We start from the raw sequence: 12037 nt of genomic DNA on the forward strand, positions 1-12037 counted from the left end.
TCAAAAACTATACGAAATCGTGCGTCAAGCCGAGCAACTCGCGCCTACAGGCCGGTTAAGGGGATGTGAAAGAGGCATCCGAAAGCTCAATCGTTCATAAAACTTTTCTACGAGCTGGTGGTCTCAAATCGCTTCATATTTTAAAATGTGAATCTGGAGACCCTAAAGTAGGTCCTGAAACTCGGGAAATTTCATTGTTTATAAACTATTTTTAAAATACCTCTAATCAAATTTGAAAGGAATTGAAATTTCATGAGTTTCAGGACCTTCCTTATAGGCTCCCTATTAACGTTGCAAGGTTTCAAACTATTCGGTAAATCGAGGTGGGAGAAAAGTTTTATAAACGAAACCTCTTCGATGCCACATTCGCATCACCTTAACTCGCGTCGTATCCGCCGCCAAAGCGTGGCGCTGGCGCAGCACAGTGTCGGTTCCATCGGAGGGTCGGCTAGCCGGAAGAGCCGGGAGTTCAGGGGTCCGCGTCACGTGGTCGCGGAGCCTCGCCGACCGAAACCCTACTTCTAGGTTAGGCCGGTTTAGACGATCGTTTAAAGGTCCTCCCGAGAATTCGCCCTTATACCTGCTCGGCGGCGGTCGGGTATCCCTCCATCTCTGTCTGCCCCCTCCCGGGACCCTCCGCCATTTTTTGTCCCGGCTCGGTCGGCATGCCTTGGGTCTGTCGGAAGGGACGAGAGAAGGAGGGAGCGAGAGGGCGCGCGGCGGTCGGTCGGCCGCGCGAGAGAGAGGGGGGCGGTGCGTTCGTTCAAAGTGCCGGCCGCGGCCGGGGGAGGGGCAGGGAAGAGAAGAGAAGCCGACAGCTGGCTCGCCCAGCCTCGGCTTTATGGTGACCGTGCCCACCGATTCAGTCCCATCGCGCGCTTTCCCAAAGACACACGCTTTGTGTCTTTGTCCGCTGGAGCCGCGCCAGGGCCTATCGCGCCGCGGCTACAGGGGAAAGTCGACGCCGCGATTCCGATCGCCGCGGATAAATACGCTCCCTCGTTTATCGACCTCGAGGCCCCGCGGCCTCCCAGGGCACGAACCCCCGGTGCTGGTCCCTACTTGGCGAGAGGCAGGACGACTTCGGGAAGTCGGCGATGTTGTTGATCGGTTAGGGTGAGGGAAACTGGGCCGGATAGGATCGCGAGCTCGGCTCGACTGGACTCGGGTTAGAGAGTCGTGAACCGAGCTGCTTCCTCGTCGTTGTGTGTCGCTTTCGAAAGGTATTTTATCAACACGCTAAACGAGGATCGGGGGATCATCTGCAAGGCACAATTGAACCTGGTGAAACTGGGAAACGAGAACCGAGTTGCTTCAAGTTGTGTATCGTTTTAGGGAGATATTTTATCAACGTGCAAAACGGGAATTGGGATCTACGAGGCACAATTGAACCTGGTGGGATTACGAAACAAGAATCGAACTGCTTCTGCGTTGTGTGTCGCTTTTGAAAGATATTTTATCAACACGTTAAACGAGCATCAGGGGATCATCTGCAAGGCACAATTCAACCTGGTGGGATTGCGAAACAAGAATCGAACTGCTTCCTCTACGTTGTGTGTCGCTTTCGGAAGATATTTTATCAACGCCCTAAACGAGGATCATCTGCGAGGCACAATTGAACCTGGTGGAACTGGGAAACGAGAACCAAGCTGCTTCAAGTCGTGGTGTATCGTTTTAGGGAGATATTTTATTATCGTGCGAAACCAGGATCAGGGAATCACCAGCCAAGTAGGATTTGATCCAGAGAAGTGGAATAAAAGTCAATTTATTTGGATTTTAAGGGCGTCGTTCTAGGAAGATATTTTGCCACGAGAAAAAGAGGGAATTTTTTAAGGACCACGTGGATACTGAAATCGATGGGCGTGGTCTAGGGAGAAAATTAGGAATACAGTGAAGCGCAGTGTTGGAACCAGAAAAGGTGCAGTGAATCTACTCCATTTTGAGCCACGGATTTCCTGTCGAAGATTTTTCAGTGCATGAAGAAACTCCGTCCGAATCCAAGACCCCGAAGGATATATTTTGATACTTCCTATCTAGGGAATTATATTAGTGCTTCCGTCTCAGTTCCAGTGCGTCAGTGTTTAGAAAGATTTCGACTCCATTAAAGGAAATAAATGCAGGATATCTCCAGATTTGGATTTAGCTTAATCTAGGTTTATCGTGAAAACGAGATCAAGAAGATTGCACGACTTACCGTCGAAACTGTTTGAAGAAAAACAGGAAAAATTATCCTAGGAGTGGTATTCTAAACTAGGGAATATTCAGTTTTTACGAATACCACGAAGGAGCTTGGACGAAGTAGAAAGGATCTAGCTTTTACAAATCTAGGGATTTTATGTGCTCCCCAATTTGCGGATGGCTGTAAGACGCTTCGAAGAGAGCTTTGAAAGGATTCTTATCAGTAAGTCTGAAGAAGCTCGACATCAGGACATACAGGAAACGTCTACAAATGTTTCCGTTTACTCTAATCCGGAGAACCGACGCCTGACTGCAGCTGCAAGTGCACTCGGCTCGGTGACTTCGATGCCCGGAATGCCGTGAAGTCTGCCGCTTCCAAAGGGGGCCAGAACCCGAATTTACGTGGCACCAGACAATAGGGACATTGTCCATCCCCTCGGTAGAAGTCCTAGGGGAATATCCCGGGAAGAACAGTCGTCCTTAAATAGTTCCTCGCCGGGCAAACGGGAGGGAATAGCCAAAAATTGCCCACATCGAGGGTCTTCTCCAAGTGACGTCCTCCGGCGTCTCGAAAATCCTAGGGGAATTCTCCCTAACCCCTGACCCCAGTGTTTTCTTTTAATATTCGGGGAGTATTTTTAACCCCACGGAGCCGGAGTTTTGGAGATCGAGAAAATTCACCTAGGGATCGCCTAGGGATTATTTATGGGGATATAAATAATACAGTGGGGGGCCTTTGAAAGAGTTTCCGAAGCGTCGAGGAGGTAGAGGCCTTCCGAGAAAACTCATCCTTCTCCTCCACCGTTGAGTTGAGGGAACCTAGAAGGCGATCATAGGGGAAAATCGGACGCCATTGGTGTCCTTAAAGCGACGCCGTTGTTGTTAACAGTGCTAATGATGGATTAACATCGAGATATACCAGTTATAGTTTTCATCGCCAGTTTTCCTTGCATCGAGGATTGTTGTGGAGTCAATTTTATAGTGGAATCGAGGATCGGCACGGGGATCAACGTCCTATAGTGGTACATAAACGAGTTCGGTGAACGCTGAAGTGAGACACGGAAGTCGAGCCGCCATCTTGGATTGGGGTGCGATTTTCCGATTCGACGAAACTAGTAGAATTGAGATCCAGGTAGAGCTCGGAAGGCTGTTGAGCGGTTTAACGACGCGATAAAACATCGATAAACTCGGACGAGGAGTGGGATAAAACGCGGAAGCGCGGTAATGATCGAGCCGAGCCGCCATCTTGGATCCAGGGCGAACGAAGCGCTCCTGGCGGCGATCGGGCGAAGCGCGGCGAAGGCGAGAAAATAAACCGGCCAGCCGCGATCATGAATTACGAGGTGGAACAAATTGCAGTGTAAACGATAGTGTAATGGCGGTGTCGCAACGATTCGACCTTTAAAGTTGGCGGGTGCGCGCCGGTGGCGGCGCCGTGGTCGCCCCACGGAAAGTGAGGTTAGGTGCGCGCGGAAAACTTGTCGCCGACTGTGAGACGAGGAAAAGTGCCCGGTCGAAGATCAGCGTCATGGAGTCTTCACGAAAGGTATTGTCAAATCTGTCTATTATGCGAATAAATGCTGGATATCGATCACTGACTGACTCACTCATTGTTCAAGCTGAACCACTGGGGATAGAAACGTGAAATTTTGGGGTTAGCTTCCTTCGTAACGTTGATGCGCAGTAAGAAGGGATTTTTTGGAATTCAAACGCTGTAAAATGTGTTTTTACATATTTTTTTTTTATATATCAAGCTCGTTCAGATATTAATTTGGTGATTATTTTTAAAAAAAGTATACGCACAATTTTGTCACAAACGTGAAATGTTGGGGTTATGTTCATTTTGCAAGGTAGATGCGTAGTAAAAAGGGATTTTTCGAAATTCAAACGCAGTAAAATGTGATTTAAAAAATTTTTTTTATATCTCAAGCACGTTCAGATATCGATTTGGTGATTACTTTTAAAAAAGAGTACACGTACAAATGCCTAAAAAACAATTTCAGGATTTTGAACCCAACCAACCCTTCAGGGGGTGAAAAGGGATAAAATGTGTTTTTATTAATTTGCACATATTGCGAGCGAAGTCGCGTCGTTGCTAGTGTTTTATATTTTATATTTACGTGTTTAATCATCGTTAACAATTGTACGAGTATTTTGTTTACACGCTTCAGGAAGGCGTGTAACGAGCGATTATTTATACCGTTCGCACATGCTATTTGGCGTGACACTCTACCGAGGTTCTTGATTGATTTATAGAGAAACGAGAACGAAGAAGTTACTCATTATTATTTTAAGTGTATGATTAGAGGAATCCTAAGGATGTATTACTCATGACTGATCCTCAATAACGTGTACAGGATTGTTGATGGTTTTGTATTATTTACGGGGAGATTAATGGTGCCGATAGTATCCAATTACTAGGCAAGTGCAGAATATATCGTAGTATTTTATTGTAAACGACAAATACTACAAAATTAATCAACTCCATTTGAAAAAAAAAAAATAATAAAAGAAAAAGAAAAACAAATTTCTTTACCTTTTTTCGCATCATACTTATCGTATAAATTTTGCGGGTGAAAAGATTCGTGGGGATGCGTAAAGGAGGAGGTTAGGTCAGGTTAGATGTCTTCGTCTCCAAGATTTTCCGTAAATTCTCACTTGCCAAGGGTACAACATATTTTATCTTTTTCTTGTGAAAAAGGTATACCTCAAGATGAATGAACTTCCACTGAAAAAAAAGAAAAAAAAGAAATTTCTGCACGTCCTTCACCACTCGCACTATTGTTAGGAAGAAAGGGAATTCTTATTCCTCTGTTAAGACAGATACCTCAAAAAAGGTCAATTTTCTATTGAAAAAAAAGAAACATATTTTTTGTATGTCTTTAACTATTTTGATTGTCGCTTGAATTTGTTGTGTCAAAAGTCTTGTGAAATCTGCGTAGCGAACTTCCGGTAAAGTACCGAGACGGAAGATTCTTCGTTTATCTATTGTCCTCGGGACAGTTTAACATAGGTATATATATATTTTCTATTATATACATAATAGAAAAGTCTTATATATATATATGTATGTATGTATATATGTATATATCTACAATAGATGGTCTATAGATATTCATATGTATTTGTAAAATGAATGAATTTCATAACACTTTTTGAGTAGAGTTTGTTTAAGAACTTGTTCAGTACAGCTACGCAGACATGTGTATGACAAATGTTAGGTTACATGAGATGTCTTTTTATATTTCTAAACGTATTTTCAACGATATTGAATAACCTTTGGTAGATGTCTACTAGAGCTATTATATATTTTCTATGCGACAAGAGATAAGTAGATATTCGTAGATCAATAGTGGGTTTTCATCTACAATAGACATAGATATTTATACCTATCCTTAAGATATTTTTTTAGGTGGATGATAGATGATATATATATTTGCTATACCTATATACTTAATTTAAATGATTAATTTACGTATATTCCACTTCATGGGTAGCCTAGGTATGGGTAACAAGTCTCGCCAGCTTATATTCCCACATCAGTATCCAAAATGGCGTTACCACCAAAAACGGAGTACCTGAATTTCATTATATTAACGCCGATTGAATTTCTCACCGCCATTTATATCTTAATTAATCTTCCCTCCGACAATTCCCCCCAACACCCCCATGCTAACAATAACCCCACCATCGGTCATGGATTCACCATCGGAAGGGAAACATCGCTCCAAAACGTCGCATCCACCCAACAACCGCTCGCAGCCCCCACAAAGAGGCACCGAAAATCGTCATCCCACCCTCCCCCTTCCACCCCTTCCCTCCCTCCCATCCCCAAAACGACGCCAATAACAATCCACCCTCGCCAGCCACCTCCGAAAGTGCCCTCGAAAGTGCTCCATTTACGCCTACCCGGTGCGACCTTCGATTATAGTTTCCCTTTCATCCGGCCGCGGAGCCTTGTCTTTTAATCTCGGGCCAAGATCCATCGGAAAGGCTCGAAAGTGTCAAAGGATGTCGCTCGGGGCCCCGATCGAGCACCTCGCGTCCCTGAACTGCCCCCCCCCCCACCTCCCTCCGTGCACCCTTCCGCCCTCCCCTCCCTTGCCCTTCCCGCCGCGAGGGGTGGTGGAGGGGGGGCGGCGAGCCGAGCGGTCTTTTAGAAGTTTCTTTGAAAGATTCGCGGCGCTCGGTCCTCCCCTCCCTACCCCTCCCTACCCCTCCCTACCCCTCCCTTCCCCTCCAGCGCTCTGGCCCCCATCCTTTCCCCACAGACATAATATGTATTCAGCTAGTTCACCGCTACGTAAGTCATCGCGATAACGGAGAGCGACACTCCTCACCTTTGACTGTCCCCGGCGATCCCCGTCGATATGGTAGGGCACGTAATGGCGGAGTTACCGACCTTGACGCGGGAATTCACGGGTTAGAACGTATGTATATATGTTGATCTTGCGTTGGAACTCCTAGATTTTCAGTTAGCAGAATGGCTTTAAGTGAAACTCGCAAAAATTCATATTTTATAAATTATTTTTAAAATACCTATAAAGAAATTTGAAAGGAATTGAAATTTCATGAGTGTCAGGACCTTCCTTATAGTCTTCCTATTCACGGTGTAAAGTTTCAAACTATTCGGTAAACCGAGTTGGGAGAAAAGTTTTTTAAACAAAATCTCTTCGACGCCACTTTTACATCACCTTAATTGAAATTGTCATATATTTCGTATTCGCGAGTCCTGGAACACCCTGTATAATTATAATCTCTTTATAATAGAGAAATAAATAATGGAGAACCTTGATTCGAAGTTTTCATTTCGTTCTCTTATGGGAATATTTTACCGAATTTGCAAAAAGCGTAAAAGGAAGTGAAGAAGTTATTTCGAAAAATTTCAATGAAATACCCCATAAATTGTTCTCTAGAACAAACTTGATGAGGAAAAACTTCACAAGGTGTTTTCTTCATTATTACTGTAATTAGTTTACTAGTCGTGAGCGCAGATTTCGCGCCGCCATACTGTAAATAACAAACACATGAATATAAAATTAGCCATAAAAGGGCACTTTAGGGGCCACGTAAAGTGAAAAGCAATTTATGTGATCCTCTCCTTCTAAATTCTTTGACGGCACATTCAACAATTTTCCACATTGGGTCCTGTATACGTGTACGCGTGTATGCTTAGGATGTAACGCGGTTAAAAAAACAAGGCATAAAAAAAAAAGATATGAAAACACGTCTCAAGTATCACTTTAAAACCCAGACGCGACTTAAACGCCGACGTACATTAATTGCATAAACCGTACGCTGTCCTGGTATAAAAACTAAAGACAAAGCGTGGCCATCCTTTGTCGGCACCTTTGATGTCGGCAGCCCGAAAGTCGGTCATATTATTCATGAACACTATTGTGCCCTACAGGGAATTTCGACATTTCGGCGTTAATTAATTTGAACCATTACGCCTGCTTGGACATTTGACAAAAGTAGGTTGACGATATCGGGACGACAAGATAATGGGAATGGTCATTTCTATTAAGCACTTTTGGCTATTTGCCGTAGTAGGTTACATGATTTTAGTTTGAAAAAAGTTGTAACATGGAAAACGAATGGGTATGATTTAATCTTAATTGAGTATATCTTGATATCCTTTCAAAAGGAAATCACAGATGGCGCAGGGAGTCCCCCCGCAGTCAATTGGGCCTCAGAAACCATGAATTTCTCGAGTTTTACTCCGATTTCTTTACAATTATCATCAATTATTCTTTACAATGATCATTTAAGAATTGTCCTGATACATTCAAAATTTGGGTTTTACTTTTAAATTTTTTAACTCAGCCCAGACCAGGGCCAAAATGGCGTCGAGCTCTCATATTTTGATCAATATACAATTATCGAAGGCTCTGATATGAGAATCGAAAGGGTCAGGACAATTTTACGACAGTTTAGAACACTCTGGTAATTGATAAACTCGCATTTGAACGGGATAAAGGCAGAAAAAGTGTCTTACGTGCTGCTATGCCAAAACGATGGTAATGCGAGGTCTCGGTGAGAAAATTTACTTGATACGGAAGTCACAGATGGCGCAGGGAGTTCCTCCGCAGTCAATTGGGCCTCAGAAATCGTGAATCTAGGGGGATTTGTCGAGTTTTACTCCGATTTCTTTACAATAATCATCAATCGTTCTTTACAATTATCATCAATCATTCTTTACAATTATCATCAATCGTTTTTTACAATTATCATCAATCATTCTTTACAATTATCATCAATCGTTCTTTACAATTATCATCAATCATTCTTTACAATGATCATCTAAGAATTGTCCTGACACATTCAAAATTTGGGTTTTTTTTAACAAATTTTTTAACTCAGCCCAGACCAGGACCAAAATGGCGTCGAGCTCTCATATTTCGATCAATATACAATTATCGAAGGCTCTGATATGAGAATAGAAAGGGTCAGGACTATTTTACGACAATTTAAAATACTCTGGTAGTCGATAAACTCGCATATGAACGGGATAATGGCAAAAAAGTGTTGTATGCGCTTCTATGCTAAAACGACGGTAATGTGAAAATTTACTTGATACGGAAATCACAGATGGCGCAGGGAGTCCCTCTGCAGTTAATTGGGCCTCAGAAACCATGAATCTAGGGGATTTCTCAAGTTTTACTTCGATTTCTTTACAATTATTGTACGAAAACGACAGGTGGAGTACGCCATTTAGTACAATACCCAACGTAACTCGACACAGCTATAAACATAAAAACGAATGTCAGTAACGTAGGTATTTAGAAAAATGTTTTTTATCGACGCCAATCAAGTTCATCGACATGTTTCACTTCACCTTAATCCAAACGGTTACACTTGCTCAGGCACTTTACAGAAATAATTTCAGAAAATTGATGCTTCTCACGACGCTGAGGTATATAGAAGACAGAAGGAGCACGGTCATTACTCGGCGGTACCTTTGATGTCTTTTCGCCGAAAGTAGGTCGTGTCATTCGCGTTCTTGAAAACTATCGCGGCGTGAAAAAGAAAAAGTACGCAGGAGTTTTTATGTCAATTTGATATCGCGGATATACAGGTCCTTTAAAAAATAGGAATTTCGGAAGTTGGCACTCCGATCCTGCGTGCAGATTTTCACCGGACATGGTCAATTTCTGTCGTTAGACAGATTAGACAGATTAGATGTTAGACAGGTTATATGTTAGAAAAATCTGCTTTATCGACGTCGATCAAGTTCCTCGACGCGTTTCACTTCACCTTAACCCTTTTAGTGCCGGGCGAAAAAGAGGTGCTTATGCGAAGATAACCGGCCGAATTTTACGATTTTATTAGGATTTGGAAAAAGGCTCATAAAAACCAAACGAAAAGCAATATTTACATAATTCAAAAAGCAGGGTATTAAGGACAAAATAGAGAATAAAACAGTGACGCTAATTTTTCTATATTCATTGAAAATTACATAAATAACAAAGGTACAAGTAATCAAAAAAGAAAAATTTAGTTCTCTGTTTCAAAACGTAATTGCACATAGGAAAAGTCATCTTTTTATCATAAATTTATATAGACCGCTTATTGCAAAATATATACTTAAAATTTCCAATATAGTTTTTAACAAAATAAGTAATATTGCACAAGAAACATAAAAAATAACTCCAAGGCACATGGTAGGCGCCGGACGGATTATCTCATCCGAAACAAATAATTGTTATAGGTTATAGGTTGTTATAGGTAGGTTATAGGTTGTTACATGTGTTGTTGTATCGTTATTTTAATTCTCTCGTAATGACATTAGACTATTTATAACGTATTACAAATTTATTTTGAGATAGAGATCTCTCGCAAAGCGAATAGTAAAGCGCTACAAGGTGCTGGTCGATATATGTGCCCATAATTATGAAAGTGGTCTGTCAAAATTAAAAAAAAAATGAGTTTATCAGTTATTTCACGTCATATTATTTCAGACGAAATTAATTCAATGTAATTTCGAAACAAAAAATATATGACTTAGACCACTTTCATAATTATGGGCACATATCAGCTCTTGGAGATGAAAAGTCTATATAAGTTTCATCCGCGAACAGGATTTTATGGAGGAGGGAGTTCATACGTTTCATAGTCAATTAGTCTCGCTTATCATTACATGGAGATTGTACGCGGGTGATGTAAAAAGTTAAATACAATCACAAGACGCGTCAAGGCGTGTCAATCAACTAAAGGGAAACGGCGAGCTGTGATTCTTCGTCGGCGTCTTTGATGTCTGTTCGTAGGAAATCGTTCGACATTATCGTCGTATAAGGAGAAAAATGTATAAATTTTAATGTCCATGTGTTTTATTGTGGAGAGTCAAAAATCACTAGAAAATGACTCGTAAACGTAATTCCACGATGGAGAGTGTTAATATGTTTGATAGTCAATTAAATAGAAAAATCATTGTTTAGGAATTTTGCTCGGTTTAAAAAATAAAGAAAAACATAATTCACAATGGAGAGTGTTAATATGTTTGATAGTCAATTAAATAGAAAAATCATTGTTTAGGAATTTTGCTCGGTTTAAAAAATAAAAAAAAACAATTCCACGATGGAGAGTGTTAATATGTTTGATAGTCAATTAAATAGAAAAATCATTGTTTAGGAATTTTGCTCGGTTTAAAAAATAAAAAAAACGTTTTGAGAGACGGTATCAATATATTTTCATCGTCAAGAGTCTATCTAAGTGTCATTTATGTTATACAAAATATGGTATGCATAAACAACAAATATCGCGTTGGCCATGAATGGTCAAGACCCGACATGACAACTTGCAGTGTTAAAAACCAATAATATGTTATTCATGAACATAATTCCATAATAGATAATGTTAATGTGTTCGACGGGTAATTAACCTGAACTATCATGTGACTATAGTGAACAAATTTTACGCGATAATAAAAGAAAACTGCGATAATCAAAAGGCGTAACTATACGTAAGTCGACTAAAAGGAATAATATTAATATTAAATAATATTAACCCTGATTTCTCATCGGCGTCTTTTCTTGTTCTTATCCTTATCCTGTGTTTCTCTCATTCTTCTTCCTCTGTCCGTCCCCTTTTCCCTCTACCCGCAAATAAAGACACTTATAAAGCTAAAAGTTGGTCACTCCATTCAGCTTTATGAATGCTATCAGGCTCGTAAGACTTCTTGACAAATGAATCTGCATGTTTCAAGGTCCACTGATTTGATAATGCTTGGTTATATCTGTGTTCTAGCGACTAATAATAACTATATCTCTGTTTCGAGAAAAGGCTTTTATAAGATTATTCTAATATCCGTCGACCTTGAACAGGAGGTTAGCATTTATTTTCTCCCACATTTATAAAATTTAACTTTCATAACGATGTCACTTTATTTTCTTCAGTTTAGCTAATAAAAAATTGAAATAAGAAGGATATATTGTGTAGATTAACATGAGCTATAAGGAGTTTCAAAATAATACAAATATACCACTTTTTAAACAATTGTTGGATTTTTTGAGTGCCGTTTTAATAAGTATACAGGGTGAGTCAGGATGAGGGAGATATATTTTGTGGGATAGATATATAGATAAGATATATTTAACCCTTATCACACTACCCAGCAGTAATACTGCCAACTTCTAATATTCTTGGAGTGATAAGTGTTAACAGAAAAAAGTACTATTTGTCAGAAATTCGACAAATTATTTATAAAACTGTTCATTTCGATTCCCCTCCGAATTCATAATTAATTAATATGAATCTTTTGTTTTTCGAAATGACCCAAACTGTCGCCTTCCTAAATGTTTCCCTCTCCTGACTCATTTTAATCCTTTGAACACGGAGCCATTTCGACATATGGGCGACA

General features: G+C 40.7%; 1 protein-coding gene across 1 annotated transcript in view; it reads left to right on the forward strand.

The window, feature by feature from the left end:
• The first annotated feature begins 3593 nt into the window (after window positions 1-3593).
• LOC105696024 (axin) overlaps window positions 3594-12037 on the forward strand; it is a 66813-nt gene continuing 58369 nt past the window's right edge. The window contains exon 1 of the mRNA XM_012418159.2: window positions 3594-3724. The gene's annotated coding sequence lies outside the window, so the exon portion shown is untranslated. The remainder of the gene's footprint in view (window positions 3725-12037) is intronic.

The sequence above is a fragment of the Orussus abietinus genome, unplaced genomic scaffold (assembly GCF_000612105.2).
Source record: "Orussus abietinus isolate OABI.00-Male unplaced genomic scaffold, Oabi_2.0 scaffold402, whole genome shotgun sequence".
NCBI lineage: Eukaryota > Metazoa > Arthropoda > Insecta > Hymenoptera > Orussidae > Orussus > Orussus abietinus.